Here is a 13,822-nt window from a genome sequence, read left to right as displayed (position 1 = left end):
CCATTTTGTTCAATTTCACGGACATAGGATTTAAAAAATTCTAAATTTCATGATTTCATCTGTTTAAATCTGAAATTTCACTGTGTTGTATTTGTAGGGTCCTGACCCAAAAAGGAGTTGTGGGGCGTGTTGCAAGGTTATTGTGGGGGGAAGGGGTTGCTGTATTGTTACCCTTACTTCTGCGCTGTTTCTGGTGGTGGCACTGCCTTCAGAGCTGAGCAGCTGGAGAGCGGCAGATGCTAGCTGGGAGCCCAGCTCTGAAGGCAGAGCCGCCGCCAGCAGCAGCGCAGAAGTAAGGATGACATGATATGGTATTGCCACCCTTACTTCTGCGCTGATGCCTGAAGAGTGGTAGGCAGTGTCTCCCAGGATCACAGTGTGCATTTCAACTTCCCCTACGGTGATCTTCTGGTCCAGGAAGAAAGTCCCTGCTTGCAGCTTCCAGAACAGGCCAGCGTTCCGAAAGATGCCTGCATCATGCACCTTTCCGGACCAGCCTGCATTAATGTCTGTGAAACGCCCACGAGGATCCACAAGCACCTGGAGAACCATAGAGAAATACCCCTTCTGATTAATGTACTCAGTGGCTAGGTAGTCTGGTGCCAGAATTGGAATATGCGTGCCATCTATCGCCCCTCCGCGGTTAGGGAAGCCCATTTGTGCAAAGCCGTCCACAATGTCATGCACGTTGCCCAGAGTCATGGTCTTTCGGAATAGGATGCGATTAATGGCCCTGCACATTTCCGAACTGGCTAGCGACCAATCAGTAGTGGTCTGGAGTAGCCAGCTTCCACTGTGCAATTGCCACGTGCTTCTCCAACGGCAGGGCAACTCTCATTCTCATGTCCTTGTGCCTCAGGGCTGGGGCAAGCTCATCACACTGTCCCATGAATGTGGCTTTCCTCATCTGAAAGTTCTGCAGCCACTGCTCATCATCCCAGACATGCATGATGATGTGGTCCCACCACTCGGTGCTTTGTTCCTGAGCCCAAAAGTGGCATTCCACTATGGTCAGCACCTCCATGAATGCCACAGGCAATCTCATGTCATAGCTACCAAGCGTGGAAAGATCAATGTCGCACTCCTCATGCCTTTGTAGTTTAAAGAATAACTCCACTGCCACTCACGACGTGTGAGAGCTAGCAGCATACTGGTCAACATTGCGGGATCCACTCCTGCAGATGGAAGAGGCAGAGCGTGCAGTACACAAACCGTTGAAAGATGGCGCCAAATGCAGACGGAAGTAGAGGGATTGCTGGGATGCAAAGCAATGCATCACAGGGCATTGGGACAGGACCCAGGTTGTCCCGCGATCCCCTCCGCCTTCCCACAACTCTTAGCGGCAGAAGTGGAAGAAATGCTCTCTGGGATAGCTGCACAGAGTGCACCTCTCCAAATACCACTGCAAGTGTGAACACGCTATTGCGCAGGCAGCTGACAGTGTGAACACACAACAGCGATTTCCCTTCAGCGCTCTCTGAGCGGCGCTGTGACTGCCGGCACTGTAACACTGCCATTGTAGACATACCCTAAGTAAAATCAAATAAAGTGAAACTTTGGGGGCAAGTCATTTGCCAGAATTTTTTTAACCTTTTCTACAAAAAAAATCCTGAAAAATGTGTATTAGTAAGAGAGTGTGGGTTTGGTTTGGTTTTCAGTGTACATACAGTACTGTTAAGGTGAGCATCCTGGGTTGTTATATATGTACAGTGAGATGGAACTTTATGTTTACTTATGTTCTCTGTTAGATCTGGTTTATTTAAAGTGTTCAGAGCCTTAATTATCATGAGTGCTTTAACATGTTTTAGAATTCAGATAGAAGAGGCATACTTGTAGAAATTAAGGCTGTTTTGTACAGAGTAGAGTACCATGTGACATGCCATGTCTAGTTTGGGGATTTTATTATTTTCTTAGCCATCAGTGTTACTACTTCTTTATTGACCAATAAAGGTCTCCCAAGCTAAGCTAATACAAATAAATTAATCAAAGCTAACAGTCCACCTGATCCATTTATCAACAATCATTTTGACACTTTATTTTTACTACTGTATTATAAATGCATAACTCACACATAGGCTGGATTCAGAGGACCATGATTAAGGACTGTGCAAAATAAGTGTCCCAGGCACTCTGATTCTTTAATGGATCTATTCTCTCCTTGATCCATGCGTGGTGGCTTTTTTTGTTTTGTTTTGATTTAACAGCTTTCTGTAGTGGACAGTATATAACCCTAAATAAGGACTCAATCATTTACCCGTTTGGTAAATGCCATGATCAGGCCCTGTGTGTCTAAATATAGGATTGATAGACAGCATATACTGTTAAACTTTTGTATTGGATTTTAACTTTCTGAAATTGTACATGGAAGCTTGAAATAGTACATTTTTGTATTATTTATTTATAATGATGATAAAGCATAGAATCAAGAAAAGCAGGTTGCCAAACCAATCTGTAACCTGAGGGAAGAACACAACTTTTATTTTTCTTTCCCAAATTTCCAAAGCAGGTGAATGTCCTCTCCAGCTTGCAAGACATATACAGTCTAGGGTTGCCAGGCATCCGGTTTTCACCAGAACATCCGGTCGAAAAGGGACCGGGCCACTAAAAGTCTGGTCGGCGGTGCAGCAGGGCTAAGGCAGGCTCCCTGCCTGCCCTGGCTCTGCACAGCTCCCGGAAATAGATGGCATATCCAGCTGCTAGATGCAAGAGTGGTCTGGGGGCTCTGTGTGCTGCCCCCACCCGCTGGCGCCACCCCCAAGCTGCCTGCCCCAGCCCTGAACCCCTTCCCGCACCCCAACCCTCTGCCCCAGCCCTGAACTTCCTCCCACACCCATACTCTGTCCTGGAGTCTGCACTCCAAACCCCTCAGCCCCAGCTCGGAGCCCCCTCTTTGTACCCCAAATCTTTCATCTCTGGCCCCACCCGAGAGCCCACATCCCCAGCACTGTACACTTTGTATTCTGTGTTTGTAATTGAAATCAATGCATTTGAAAATATAGAAAACATCCAAAAATATTTAAATAAATGGTATTCTATTGTTTTAACAGCAATTAATCGCATGATTAATCTCATTAATTTTTTTAATCACTTGACAGCCCTAGTTTCTAGTTCTGTCTCCAGTCTAAATTAGTAGGTAGTTTCTTCTGATCTGTTGTTAAACCCTTTGCCATTTTTGATATGTTTCATGTCCTTATAGCCGCGACCCCTTTGTGTGTGGCTATCTGTGTCTCTAATCTTTTCCTGTCTTTTGAGAAAGCAGTTGTTTCATGAAGGTCTGAGCCATTTTTCTCCACCCATAGATTAGATCTTATGGTGGGATTTTCAAAAATATTTAAATTTGTTAGGAACTCAAGACTCATTGACCCTGAATATTACTTTACTTGTGATTATTATTTTTTAAATTGTTTTCTGGTAAACAGTAGTAAATGTATCCCCTTTGTAGTATCAAATCTAGGGGATCTTTTAAATAATGCTTGATTGAAATCTTGGATTAAGCAAAGAAGCTAAAGACTGCCTAAACAGAATTCTCTTACCATTTTCACCAAGTTCAAATTCCCTTTCCATAGGAATAGGAAGGTTAAAACCCATAACTAAACACACACAATTCCTATTTAAATTTAATGATCCCCAATTATTCTACAGTTGCATCATGCTGAGGAAAATCTTTATCAAGAATGTAGTGAAGATTTCAACTCTCTCTTGAAGCAGTTATTGTAAATAAATTGCAAATTAAAGTGGCTTCCAAGCTTCAAAATGAGAAGATGGTGCAAATAAAGCATATTTTTGAAGGGAAAATAAAAATTCCCATACATTTTTTTTCTGTTACCTAATTGATCAAATTATGTTGAAAATTGTCTGCTTGTTATTTTTATTGCTAACTGGCAAAATATTGAAAAATGCTGTGGTACTAAAGTGAATTGGTTTTCTATCTCTAACATTGACATTTCTGTGGCAGAAACTGGTAAAATCAATGTGTTCTTTTAGTATCAACTATTTCCTAAAGACCTTGTGGGATAAGCAGTGGAGGCTTTTGTATGCAAAGCTTTAGCTTTATTTGCATGTCATCCACATGTTTCAATCCACACAAACTCAGCAGTTTGGATAACTCTAGAACAAGTACTGTTTTTCTAATTCTAATATCCTAATTCTGCCAGGAAGTGTTTGCGAAATCTTGTCTTACAGTTTCACATACACCCCACCCCGATATAACGCGACCCGATATAATATGAATTCGGATATAACGCGGTAAAACAGCACTCCGGGGGGTGGGGCTGTGCACTCTGGCGGATCAAAGCAAGTTCGATGTAACGCAGTTTCACTCTAATGCAGTAAGATTTTTTGGCTCCCGAGGACAGCGTTATATCGGAGTAGAGGTGTATTTTGGATGTAGTACATCAGAAGATTTCTGTAATTAGGGGCTTACCAAATTCATGGTCCATTTTAGTTAATTTCACGGTCATATGAAATTTACAATTTTTAAAATCCTGATTTCAGCTATTTAAATCTGAAATTTCTTGGTGTTGTAATTGTAGGGGTCCTGACCCAAAAAGGAATTGGGGGAGGGGAGTTTGCAAGGTTATTGTAGGGTGGGGTTGCTGTACTGCTGCCCTTACTTCTGCACTGCTGTTGGTGGTGGCACTGCATTCAGAGCCCCCCGCAACTCCCTTTTGGGTCAGGACCCCCATTTTGAGAAATGCTGGTCTTCCCATGAAATCTATATAGTATAGGGTAAAAGCACACAAAAGACCAGATTTCATGTTTGGGAGACAAGATTTCACAGTCTGTGATGTATTTTTCATGCCATGAATTTGGAAGGGCCCTATCTATAATCCTTCAGTTGGTTGCATACAGGGCCGGCTCCAAGCACCAGCTTGCTCAGCTGGTGCTTGGGGCGGCAGATTGAACGAGGCGGCATTCTGCCCAATCCTAGGGCGGCACGGCCACTCTTTTTTTGTTCCGCATCGGCCGCCCTGTAGGGGGCAGCGGCGCGGAGGACAGGAGTGCCCTGAAGGGCAGTCCTCTTCCTTCCCTCCCCTCCGAAGGTGGCGCAGCGAGAGGGGCCGCGTGGCAGCGCCCCTGCTGTAGCCCTGGCCGACCCCTTCTCTCTCTCTCTCTCTCTCCCTCCCGCTCCCTCCTCCCACCGTCCCCCCAGCCGGTCCCCCTGCAGTTGTGCTCGGGCCACGCCGCAGGGTTTTTTGTTTTTTTTTTGCTTTGCTGTTCTGGCCACCCCATTTTTTTATTTTATTTTTTTTTTTGCTTCAGGTGGCCAAAAAGCCAGAGCCGGCCCTGGTTGCATATCAGCTTTTGTTTTTCCTAGAAGAGCACTCTGGCTAAAATAATGGAGCAGGATCTACCTTCATTATTTAGCTTAATTGCACAAACTTTTTAAAGGGAAAAATGTATTTAGAGAAATACTGGAAATAGCGTGGAAAGTAAAAGAAAACTATTCATCTCTGCCATATGAACAAGCCAAATTAAAATATTTTAGTTTGTCTCCAACTTAAGTATATAGAACAATTCATAATGAAAAATTCAAAGGTGTTACTCTGTTAAACCTAGCAGATTTTCTTCTAAGTTTTAATTTTAAAAGTGACCAGGAAAGGAAGAAAAGTAAGTTGTTGTTTTCATGATACATAAAGAAGGCCGAAAAGGTTATGGGGTTTGCTATTATTTTAAAATTTTGCTTGTTCTTTTCCTCTTTAGAAATTTAGGACCTGTTTTGGCTTGAAGAGTCTCAGTCATAATGCAGAATTAGAGAAATGGTGACATCACAAGAGACGAGAGTGAAAGTTAAACATAAGAGAAAAGAGGGATTTTTACTCAGTGTTTAAAATTCTTTGGCTGGAATATTCAAAAGCACTTATCGCATTTTGCAGCCATAAGTACGTTTGTTTTGACTAGTAATTAACTGTGTGGTTTTAAAAAGTAGTAACAAATACATTAAAATCTGCAGTGTAGACAAGACATTGTAGACTTCAGCTCATCCAGTATAGCATGCTTTTTGTACACTAGTTTTTTATAACATGCTAGTTTGCACATGTTACTTAATATCTTCTAACGTGTTTTTATCAGAGGTGGGCAAACTACGGCCCGCGGGACCGTCCTGACCAGCCCCCTAGCTCCTGACCCAGGAGGCTAGCCACTGGTCCCTTCCCTGCTGTCCATCCTTCTCTGTAGCCTCAGCTCGCTCGCTCCGCCGCCCGGTGCAATGCTGTGGGCGCCCGGGCTGTGAGCTCCTGAAGCAATGCAGCTGCGGAGCCCGGCCTGACCCGGTGCTCTGTGTTGTGCCAGTGCTGTCAGCCACTGGTGCTCCAGGCAGCGCGGTAAGGGGGCAGGGAGCAGCGGGGGTTAGACAGAGGGCAGGGGAGTTTGGGGTGGTGGTCAGGGGGCGGAAGTGTGGATAGGGTTTGGGGTGGTCCAGGATAAACGGGTTGAATGGGGACAAGAAGGAAGGTGGCTCATTAGCAGGGCCTGGGTGATGAGCAAGAGGAAAGGTCTCTTTACCACTTCATTCTGCTTTGATCAAGGGATAGCTCTCTTTTGGTGTTACTATATATGTTTATGGTTGGAGAATAAACTGCCTTGAAGGAGGGGCTTGAACAGTCTCTTTTTTGTTAGGCATTTAATCCTGCCTGGTCTGGGGAAACGGGCCAGCAGGTCTACAGTCAACTTGAACACACACTTTTAACCCAGGGCATATTTAACAAAACTAAAGTTATTCAGAACAGTTCATTTCTGTGTCCAAGATAGGGGCTGACTGTCTTTATTCTGGGAGCAATTACTCAAGAATTTCTACAATAATTAAACTATATTTTAAGAGCTAGTCCAGAAATGGAAGAAAAGAGAAGTAGTTGCAGCAGTACAATAAAAAAAATGGATGTTCAGGTTTATGGTTTTAAAAATGGCTGCTAACAGAAACTTCCTAGCTACCTCTTTTTTTTATCGCAGAGTAAGCACAATATAACTGCAACTTCTCTCCCCTATGATGAACAGTGGAAGTGCTGAAATGACCGTTTTTGACATTTTTCTTAAAATAAGTTATAATTGGCCAGATCCTTCATCTGGTCTAACTTGGCATAGCTCCATTGATTACACTAGAACTGCACCAACTTACACCAGTTGTTCTGGCTCAATTGACACAGATGATGCTTTTAAATTCAATCCCATGTAAATATTTCTGAAGATTACCATTCAAACTAAAGAATTGGTATGATATTCCCTAATTGTTGTCCTGTGTTGAATATGGTTCTTCCAAAGGTGCAGCATTCTGCTTTCTTTGCTGGATAATGTACTACCACATTCCTGGAACTATAGGGATGATTTTATAAGTAGAGGCAATTGCAATTGGTAAAATCCAAGTGAATAAAAAGGCTTTCACCATGGCTAGCCACCCCAAGTATGTACCTATTCAAGACGCTAGGCTGGGGTGGCTAACCTGAGCCTGAGAAGGAGCCAGAATTTACCAATGTACATTGCTAAAGAGCCACAGTAATACATCAGCAGCTCCCATCAGCTCTTCCTCCCGCCACCCCCAGCACCTCCTGTTTGCTGGCAGCTCTGCCAAGCAGCACCTCTCCCTCCCTCCCTGTGCCTCCTGCCTGCCACGATCAGCTGTTTCGCAGTGTACAGGAGGCTCTGGGATGAAGGAGGGAGGAGCAAGGGTGCAAGAGGCACGGGGAGGGGGCGGGAAGGGGCAGGGGTTCAGCAGTGGAAAGTTGGCAACCGTAGCTTCAGCCCTGGAGTCAGCACCTATGCAAGGAGCCACATATTAACTTCTGAAGAGCTTCATGCAGCTCCAGAGCCACAGGTTGGCCACCCCTGCCCTAGGCAGTACTTGGGAACTAGACCATCCTACCGCTCATGCTGCATGGCTCCATTCTGTTTTTAGCATGTTAGCTCAATGAGTGCTAGTATGTCTCCTTGAGCTGGGAATCATGGTCACAGCTCAAAGTTTAGACATAGCCTTATAGGCATGAGAATAAAAGATATGGCATTAGCTGACCTCATAAAAATTACAGAGAAATTAAACTTTCCATTTAGTGTGTGCAATGAAAACAACAGTAATGAAAATTGTCTTTAACCAATTTTGTTCAGTATTTGGACACGTTGTTCATTTATGCAAGAATTCCTGAAGTCGGCCTGAAAGAACAACAACTATTTAGGACACTGCCCAGTATGAAATGATAAAAGTAACTGAGAATGCAATTCAGATATGTATTCCAGCATCATGAAACAGGCTGTGAGTTTTGTCATCTTGATATGTAAATTATGATTGGAAGATGAAAGAAAACTTATAAAATAAAGGAAGGTATAGTATAGTATAATGGATTAATTGCTATTCGCACAAATGCGAACTGGAAATGAAAAACAAAGCTGGCTACAGTTACAATTATGAGACACCAGTGGAAGGATAGTACATGAGAGTCTCTCTAAGTGAACCTCACAAATTCTGTGTCCACTGCAGTATGCATTCACTTAACAATCTTACTAACTCTTGTTGATAAAGTCTGATGATTCTTAATATCAAGTGTGATAAGTTTTACTTTTTTCATACATTCTTCCTAGAAAAGCAGAGATGATATTCCATGTACCTAAACCACAGATATTTTAAGGATTTGAGTGAAATAAATAGACATTTGTAGAGCATAGATTCAGTAGGCAACTAAACAATCAATAGTGGCATATCTGGCTAATCCGATACATATCTACGCATGGTGACTGAAAGACATTTCCGGTGTTAAATGGATTGAGCATCAAAGCCTGTGGCCAGGAAAATTGATATTGAACATTTTTCAATCTCCAGATCTTGTGTGCTTGATCTTTGTGATACTTTATGCCATTGTATCCCTAAGATAAGAAGTAGTGACAATGTATGCAGAAAGGATAGCCTACAGATACTAGGATCAAGCTGCAGCAGTCAAGGTCCTAGGTTTTCTACAATAAAAGACATTCCTACTACACAGATTATGATAAGTAAAGAAAATTCAAAATACATTTATTTTTTGTTGTGGTTGATCGTGTGATCTCAAGTGCTGACCATTGATTTAAAGGCCTATAACTCATGATCAAGAGATTTGGCTACAGTTTCTGAGTTTTCTGTATGTGTCCGATGATATAAGTGAAGAACATGAGTGAAATCCTGGCTCTATTGAAATCAACGGCAAAAATTCCATTGACTTGAATAGGGCCAGGATTTCACTCCATGTTTGTCCATTGGCTGAAAGATGTGGCACATTTGATGTTAACACAGGTAATACAGGTGAACAATTTCAGTTATGTGGAAGACTGATCAATATGTCATTTTGCTCAAATTTCGCCACTCTTGTCTGCTGCAAGTCCCTTTAAGTATAAGGATATTAGTACATGATATTACTGCTTTGGCTCTAGTTGTTGCATGAGCTGAAATAGATGCATGTGAATTCATCAGGTTTAATATTTATTAAAAGCTGGCTATGATCCATGATGAAAGTAAAATGTGATGTTCCTCCAAGTTTGCATATTAATACACTCAGATCATTCAAATTGGAAAACCTGAAACATCTTACTGTGTCTGACAGCAAATCACCAACTATAGAAGGAAAATATTCTAGTAATCTGTTATATTTTTTTTAAATGCCATATTACTAATGTTTGGTGTGAAATACAGTATGTCACACACAATTTCACTAATATGGGATTATTTCTGATATAATGTCTGTAGTGCCTGTAATACCGGCAAAACAATTATTTTTCCAATTTTTTTTAAGTTAGTTTTCTGTTCAATAGTTGAAGGAATTGAGAAAAATAAAATTCTTCTGAGCCTTGTCAGTCATCTTCTTTGGTATGACAGTGTAAAATTCAATTCCCCTTTACCAAATGGCTTTCTGTAGCATAATCATCTTTATATTTAAAAAGCTTCTTTCTGATGCCTTTTTTCCCCCTGGAAGCCATTAAGAACAAGTAGTACATACCTGTAAACATAACCTCTCAGAAGTTTTCATTTATGAATACTATTTTTTAAATTATTTTGTTCTAAAATGTTAAAAAAAGATGCTGTTTATATCTAAAAATTCTGGGGTGCCAATTTCAATGCCCCAGTTTTTGTTTGTTCCCCTGTTTTAGAAAAGAAAATAGTGCCATGTTCAGTGTGTGAGGAAAATATTGATATTTCATCTTGACTGTACAAAAGACTTTTGTAAAATGGTTTCTCTTTGTCTTGTAGGAAGGACATAAGAAAGGGTTTTAAAGCTTCTAGGTTCTTGTTATCAGAATGGATCATTGCTTTTCTGTATTGTTTTTGAAAAGTGCAGTTCTGATACATTTTATGGACTTTGTCATTTCCACTTTGAAAAAAGAAAAATAAATATCCAGCACGACTGAGTGAGGCAATATGTCTTTAAGATATATTGTCTGATATCTAGAAAGTAACTCTGCGTTATAGAACAAGTTATTGGGCTTGAAATTTTATGGACTGTTTTAGGCAGGTCAGACAAATGATCATGATTGTCCCTTTTGGGTTTACATTATGAATTTTTAGTGAATGGCTTTGTTTTGGGGCACAGGACTTCAAAGCTAAATATCTTTTGAGAGACTAATTGATGCCTTGTAATTAAAAACTAGGGCTGTCACACAATTAATCGCACGTTAAACAATAATAGAATATCATTTATTTAAATATTTTTTGATGTTTTTTACATTTTCAAATATATTAATTTCCATTACAACAGAGAATACAAAGTGTACAGTGCTCACTTTATATTTATTTTTTATTACAAATATTGCACTATAAAAAAAACAAAAAACAAAAGTATACTTCAATTCACCTAATACAAGTACTGTCGTGCAATCTCATTATAATGAAGGTTGAACTTACAAATGTAGAATTGTGTACAAAAAATAACTGCATTCAAAAATAAAACAATGTAAAATTTTAGACCCTGCAAGTCCACTCAGTCCTACTTTAGCCAATTTCTCGGACAAACATGTCTGGTTACAATTTGCAGGAGATAATGCTGCCCACATCTTATTTACAATGGCACCTGAAAGTGAGAACAGGCATTTGCATGGCATTGTGGTAGCTGGCATCCCAAGATATTTACGTGCCAGATGCGCTAAAAATTCATATGTCCCTTTATGCTTCAACCACCATTCCAGAAGACACGCATCCCTGCTGATGATGGGTTTTGCTCAATAACGATCCAAAGCATGCATGTTCATTTTCATCATCTGAGTCAGATGCCACCAGCAGAAGTTTGATTTTCTTTTTTAGTGGTTCGGGTTCTGTAGTTTCCGCATCGGAGTATTGCTCTTTTAAGACTTCTGAAAGCATGCTCCATGGGCTGAGTCATCATCCGAGACTGCAATAACATGAAATATATGGCAGAATGTGGGTAAAACAGAACAGGAGACATACAATTCTTCCCCCAAGGAGTTCAGTCACAAATTTAATTGATCCATTATTTTTTTACCAAGCATCATCAGCATGGAAGCATGTCCTCTGGAATGGTGGCCGAAGCATGAAGGGACATATGAACGTTTAGCATATCTGGCACATAAATATCTTGCAACGCCGGCTACAAAAGTGCCATGCCAATACCCGTTCTCACTTTCAGGTGACATTGTAAATAAGAAGCAGTCAGCAGTATCTCCCGTAAATGTAAACAGACTTGTTTGTCTTAGCAATTGGCTGAACAAGATGTAGGACTGAGTGAACTTGTAGGCTCTAAAGTTTTACGTTGTTTGGGGGGGGGGGGGTTGAGTGCAGCTAAGTAACAAAAAAAAATCTACATTTGTAAGTTACAGTTTCACAATAAAGCGATTGCACTACAGTACTTGGATGAGGTGAATTGAAAAATACTAAATATTCCTAAAGCATATTTTTGGTGATAAATAGCAGAAGCCACTTCTTACTCACATAGCTTCTTTGATTCTCCCTTTAAATTATATCTATTTACTTTCCTGACCAAAACAAGTTTTTACCACAGTTGACAGTGCACAGCCCATACAGCTATGGAAGAGCAAACTGGATTCTGCCTTCCATATATACAACCTTAAATCTGCACCCTTGTGTATATATTTTTAAATACAACTTGTAATGGTATTGTTGCATATTATTTCTGTTATAGTACAATTATACATTTGTCATCTCCCTTATATGCACATGAGAGACAAGGTGGGTGAGGTGATATCTTTTACTGGACCAACTTCTGTTGGTGAAAGAAACAAGCTTTCAAGCCCTTGTATCTTGCAGTACTGTTTAAAATTATGTTGTTTATATGCCAGTTGGTAGAATACATGAAAGTCACTTATTTATAAATTATATCGTAAACTGTGCTTATTAAACATAATACAGTACTTATTAAGTGTACAACAGAATAATGTGTAACAACTTATATAGGCCACCCAAATTTGCAGCTATATTACTTTCATGCTTAACTACCTTATCCCCTAACTTGCAGCTATGAAATAATGTGCTACTTGTTAAATAGAAAATAGAGTATATAGATGCTGAAAAAATTATTAAATACATTCCTCAAAAGAACAGCAATATAAAAAACCAATAAAGATGTACTGAATGAATATGACAATAACATTAGTTTATGTGGAAAGGAATGGTAAAAATGTTACAAGATGCTAAACATGTATCAAGGGATATAGGCAGGCATCACAGGGTGCTATGGACAGGTATCCCAGGATACTTACCACTGCTTCTAGGCTTGATGCATTCTGGGTAAATTTTGCAGTGCATTATGGGGTACCACCTGGAGGCTAGGAACCACGGTAGTCTGAATCAAACTTCCATGATCTCTTCCATCCTAGGATTCATCTGTTGCTCTCTTGCCTGTGCTGTTTTGAAAACTACTCACTTCCAGCTTGAAGGACTCCCAGGTGAGTGCTGTGATCCTGTCTGTTGAAATTAATAGGATGATCCTGTTGCACTGGAAAGCTTAAAGTGAGGCATCAGTGAAGCACATTGCAGATTATCATAGCCAGTTTATTTTGTGCGCTTGCTGGAGGAAGCGGAGACACATTCCAGTCACTCTTCCGTATGATCTACTGCTTGATCATCTTTGATCAATGGAGCACTGGGCCAAGGCCTGGCCAACTGGCATGATCTAGTGGGTTAGGATAGTAATGCAGACTTATAATGACCAAAAGTGGCTTCAGAACTTCAGGGCATAAAAGGACAACTTGTCTGGAAGTCTATGCTAAGCTCACTTAAACTCTCCAGTGCCAAACCAACTCTGAGATTTTCCCTCTCTTCTCCCCCCTCCCATCCGTGCTTGGAACAGTGCGTGAGGATTGCCATTTGGAAGTTTGCCACCCTAGATTCCTGCCAGTAATGATCTTACTTATGTTAAATCAGCAGTTGAGGCTGTCGTTGTGGAGGTGTGCATCACTATTTAGTGAGTGATGCTTCCTTGGATGACATAGGCAATGTGCAGATACTTACTAATGGCTTTGAATGCTTAGCATTCCCAGATTATGTTAATGCTGTGTTGGCACATGGGTTCTGTCTTCTATTTTCTCCTATCCCACCACGCTTCAGAGTTGAACAACTGGAAGAGCTATTCCTCCATGGTTCTGCAAGGCTTAGTGGCTCACTGAGGCAGATTCACCAGTAAGTCATGATTCTCAGATCTTCAGAAATTAAACAATTGTCAGCAATGAACAATGGATTTTTTTCTACCAACTATATCATGGACGTTAATTGGCTGCAAGTGCCAACTAGGATTCTCATGACTCAGGATATGTCTACACTGCAATAAAAACCCCATGGCATTAAGTGTCAGAGCCATAGTCAACTGATTCAGGCTTGTGGGGCTCTGATGATAAGGCTAAA

The 13,822-nt window shown here is 40.8% G+C and overlaps 1 protein-coding gene across 7 annotated transcripts in view; it reads left to right on the top strand.

The window, feature by feature from the left end:
- Positions 1 to 13,822, top strand: part of MBD5 (methyl-CpG binding domain protein 5) — a 231,140-nt gene that overhangs the window by 70,631 nt on the left and 146,687 nt on the right. The window lies entirely within an intron of this gene.

This window comes from Malaclemys terrapin, chromosome 11 (assembly GCF_027887155.1).
Source record: "Malaclemys terrapin pileata isolate rMalTer1 chromosome 11, rMalTer1.hap1, whole genome shotgun sequence".
NCBI lineage: Eukaryota > Metazoa > Chordata > Testudines > Emydidae > Malaclemys > Malaclemys terrapin.
Note: the sequence above shows the minus strand (reverse complement) of the source record. Positions and strands in the feature narration are given on the sequence as shown.